The 5,136-nt window shown below is 37.9% G+C and overlaps 1 long non-coding RNA gene across 1 annotated transcript; it reads left to right on the top strand.

The window, feature by feature from the left end:
- The first annotated feature begins 864 nt into the window (after window positions 1-864).
- LOC143260754 (uncharacterized) lies at window positions 865-4,886 on the top strand. Its single transcript, XR_013035054.1, has 2 exons — window positions 865-1,450; window positions 2,897-4,886. It is a non-coding gene; the product is annotated as an uncharacterized LOC143260754 (long non-coding RNA).
- Window positions 4,887-5,136: the final 250 nt, after the last annotated feature.

Below are 5,136 nucleotides of genomic sequence, written 5' to 3'. Positions count from 1 at the left end.
TCAGCCGAACGATTAAGAAACTTGGATCATTAGTGTGCTTCATTATCTCCAATGTTTTTCTGTACTTTCTCGGAAAGTTGGTTTCGGCTATGACTTTCGCTTCGTTAAAATGTACTGCGCGTACTGTTTTAATGGTGTTCTGCTATTGCTGATAGAATGTAATCCAATCTGGTTCAAGGCACACGCCAATTAAGATGTTTCGCATTCGTATATAGGATACGCCAGAATTAGTTCAAATTTTTTGCTATAATTTTGCAAGTTCTAGGTCTATTTGGCGGCCAGTTCGTGTCAACATCCACCATGCCGAGGGCGTGTAGAATCATGTCACGATAGCCTCGACGTGCAATTTCGTGACACCTTGTATATTCTCCGTAAATCAGATCGGACAAATGGCTTATTTATTTCGGTGCTGCATGGCGGCCGTTTTAATACGGGGAATTACGGCCCGCGCGGGAAGAATTCCGCGTGCAGGTTTCCGTGCGAGCGTGTTTTATCGCGGGGGCGGCCAGGCGATTTCGATCCCCATGGAGAAACCGTGGAACCCGCCGCTGTTTGATTCGTCTGTTTGCATACGTTTCGGAGTGCGGAGCCGGCCGGACGGCAGTATTTGTCGAATCGCCTGATGATTTTGTTTAAACGTGAATGAAGCGGAGCCCGGCATCCGTGAGAGCATAAAACGACCGATATTAATTGATTCGCAACGACGCGCGCGCGGGGGGGGGGGGGTGCGGAGCCGGCTCGCGTATTGTCGTCCCCGCCGTAAATAAATTAATAACGCGGTTGCGTGTTTACACGGGGCTACAAGCGTCGCTTACAAATTAGACCAATAATGGCCGCGTCGGTTATCACGGAACAACGGGCTGCGCAAGGATCCGTGGCGACGCGACGCCAGAAGACGATTTTCACGCGGTCGAGTTCGGATCCACGCGCGACCTATTTCTGTTAGGCTTGTGAAAACTGCACGGACGTCATGGTCGTCCTACGGAGCTGTTTACAGTTTGACGATCGAGGCACAATTGTGTCCATTTTAAGCGAAACTAATAAAAAGAATAAAATAACATGAAACGGTCAATTCAACTTTTTGACGTTCTGTCGTTTCTTCTAAACGCAAAAGGGTTTGCTCTAGGACCTATGAAATTAGGCAAGTGGGTGCTGAGTCAAACGTCGGTGGGCGCCGAACGGAATTGTGATATCCCTTGCAGTATAACAACAAGTCAGATACGTGACGGAAATTTCAAATATAATCTACTAGATTTAAATGTTATGCATTTCTTCTAAATCGAAACAAAATTTGATCCTTGTGTTATGAAAATCTAAGAGTGAAAGTAAATGAAGACGTACAAGAAAACTGTCTCGCTCTACCAGGGAAATTATTAAACATGAAGAAGTACTGAAAAGAAATCGTAGTGCAAGAAACAATCGTATTAAGGAACAAATATGACCATTTCAAGTAAGGCTAATAGAAATATTAAAATAAGATCAGATAGACAATTCAATTTTCTGTTATTTTGTCTTTCATTTATTTTCTAATGAAATTTATTATAGGCCTTCTAACAATTGTCTCAATTGCATGTTCAAATGCATTTACATTACGTTTCTTGTGCCTTGCATATTATCTATTGCCTTCTTTCACTGGTGAAGAAAGTAACCTTCTATGGGCCCATATAACTTTCAAGTCACAAGCTAATATATCCACATTTTACCAAATAGTTTTAGTTTTTTTCACAAGATGATGTATACGTCTTGATTATATAATGCCTCTGAAATAACCAATAACAATATTGATGATGGTTGGCAGCACCATCAAGCTGAAATGTCAAAATAAATACCTTACATGTTGTCTGTAGATAGAAACCAAAGGGGCCATCTTGTGCAATCGAGATTATTTGTGCTTTTGTCGGTGTTTACTAAATAAAAAAAAAGCGTATATAATAGCTCTGGGTTCGTATATCAATAACAATTTATTTATTTGCATTTCAATAATCATTTTGCTACTATTTGTATATGATACAGTTTTGTAACTTTCAGGTTACATTGGGATATTGTGCTAGATTTGAATGTATTTAGGATAATAGTTGTGCTTTCTTCTATTTTCAAATTTATATATCAAATACCCTCAAAATATGGATACAAAATCATATAAAAATAAAAGAGGAATTAGAATTAGACGCATTAGCAGTAATATATCCGAAGATTCTTTATTAGATACTGAGTCCGATGAAGATCATCCAGTAGCATTTACCAGACGACGCATAAATATTATTGACAGTGATGACGAATTGAGTACTGAGTCGTCGTCAGATGAGGAAAATTCAAGACCACAAAAAATTGTTTGGCAAATGCAACGTACATCTATGTTTAACGCCATATTCAAACTGTTTTATGGAATTTCACGCTTAAGCATTTATGCACAGAAGTGGAAACATTGTAAGCCGTTGTTACTTCAAAGTTACAAATTGAATTAATTATAATTAAATATTTTTTTAATTAGCATATATAGATTTATAATAACAGATTTTCCGTTGCATCAGGTTTTTTATATCTAAGAAAAAAATTCGGCGCATAGAGGGTTAAATATTGATCCATCCTAGAATGCCACGATCTTGTTAATTATTTATACAGAGTGTTCTCTCGCATTTGTCATCCGCTAACGCTCGATATTTAATTAACGTTGTTCCAGATATCGCTCTTAGAAAATGCATCGAGTAATCGGCCAGACCGGACGCTTTTGCACACCACTGCATGTTGTACGATTAATTAAAGAATTACATAATCGATCATGAACAAAATAACATTTCCTTTTAACCCTCGGATGGCGTGACTTGGGCTCATTTTGAAGCAGTTACAAACGTTTCAGCTATATTCTAATTTTCTAACAGTCATTTTAAACCGTTAGGCATTTATACGTAAGACCGAATAAGAGGTTCAACATTGATCACAATGCAGCAAATACGGAAACACGAGGAAGAATATTAACGGTTAAGAATTTCTATGGATCTGGCGACGGCTACCACGATTGTAACGGAAGAATATTCATGTTCATTAAGGACTCTGTCACGTGACGAATTTGATACCCCGATAAGCATTTTACGCCGCGGCAGAGGCAAGTCCGTTTGAAAAAATGCTTCGCAATTCTCCGAACGATCCTCGTCAAGCAGCGAAGGTAAACGTTTTCGAAGGAATGTCGTTGCCTTTTTTCCCTTTAATTTGAAAACGTTCCGTAGACAGAGTATATACGGGAAGCCCGGCGCAATATTGCGGAGATATATACTCCTGAGAGAGCCATAATGTTATAACGTTCCAATAAAACGGCACGAAACAAGGAAATTAGTTTTTCATCCCAGTCCATTTACCTACACGCGCGTAACGTGTGCGACTCAACGTCGGCCGTCCGTGGAGAACCTACTTTTCTCCGGTATAATGTTGAGTTATTAAAGTCGCGTTATACATGTATATACTTACTCACACACACATATACACACGCTTCGTCGACCTACACGCGGCTATTGTAATGAATAGAATTTTACGGGAAATCTACCCAGGCGAGATCGGAATCTCGAGGAACCGCAATTAAGAGGAGGGCCAAAGGTCTGCCCGGGTCTAAGAATAATTCGATTAGGCGCTGAGTTGAAACGAGCTAAGCCGCGGAGGCGCTACCAGTCGATTTCAAGTTACCTGATGTTCCTACGTAGCGTTCATTTCGCAAAGAATTTTTAATAAAATGGTATTCGTTTTTTATAGTTGATAGTAGGGTAAGCGTAGGTATTACTGCGGTTTCTCAATGAAGATGAACTTTACAGAGAAAATAAGACCTTTCAGGCCAATCAATTGACAACTTGAGCTATACCTATTATTCTTTAACTTGAATATTTGTTTTTCTCAAAATATTGGATCTCTGAAAGCACAAATTTCATTAAAAAGCGTAATGCAAAGAAACCATATGTGTGCATACATTATTGCGGTTATGTATCTATTTCTGTGAGCCAAATACTGTGGATGTTCCGATTACTGCGTATCAAGTTTGATATAACCCATTCTCTTTTAAATGTACACACACACACACACACACACACACACAGCTACAATTCCTAGGATCAAGATGTTCTCACTATAGCGTTTTACAAATTAGGTATAGGTACTTTTTACGATGAAGCGTGTCGCATCGACTTATCGAAAACTGCACTGTATAGGTTAACGTACGCAGATCAGTAAAGCACCGCAGTAATGTACTATGCACCAACTACTGAGTTAGTAAATAATATTTGAGGATAGATGATAGTGATTTTTTTTGTCAAAGTAACAATTACTTTATCTAAAAATAACGCTATAATGAATAGTTTATCATTAATTACTAAAATATAAATGCCTTTCGAATCAGCGTAATGTCATGTACAGAGCAATAAAATCTCTTAAAATTGGATTTTAACACTAGTACTATTCAACCAGTCGAAACGAATAGTTTCTGATTGTTTGTTTTACAGTTACAGAGATTATAAGAAATTATTAAATTATCAGAAATTTGATAAACTTCTTTATTCAAGCCTGTATTATAATGGAAATCATAAAAAGTTTGAATAAATGCAATTTTGTCATTGTTACGATGTAACATACATTTGTCATGTTTAGAACTTGGTAGTTCTAGCGCTGATCCAACTGTGTAAATCTAATTTTAACTCAACGATTTATAATGTTTTTCGTGAACAAGTAAAACAATTCGTAATATTTTTATTTTTTCCTCGAAATATGAAATACTTATCATATATTATCACACAGTTCCGTGCCTTTCTAAAGCGCTTAAACAAAACTTATTAAATGATCATAAGCTTATAGTATTTGCGAATACTATTGTACCGTAATCAACTCAATAAAATAATTGAGGAAAGAAATGAATACAGATTTAACTTCTCCATCTCGTGATTGATGTAGACAATTTTTATTTTACGTAAAACCTCGCAGTCTAGTGAACGCAAATAATCAAACGGATATGCTAATTCCAGAGATTCTAAATCCAAAAGTAGGATTCACGAATGGTAGCCGTGGATGCACGGAGTTGCGGAAGGTCCACGAACGCGATCCAGGATATTCCTCAAGGTGGGATCGTCTTGCCACGGCGAAACGGACGAGTACAGAATCCAT

This window comes from Megalopta genalis, chromosome 19 (genome assembly GCF_051020955.1).
Source record: "Megalopta genalis isolate 19385.01 chromosome 19, iyMegGena1_principal, whole genome shotgun sequence".
NCBI lineage: Eukaryota > Metazoa > Arthropoda > Insecta > Hymenoptera > Halictidae > Megalopta > Megalopta genalis.
This window is presented reverse-complemented; position numbering and strand designations above follow the sequence as displayed.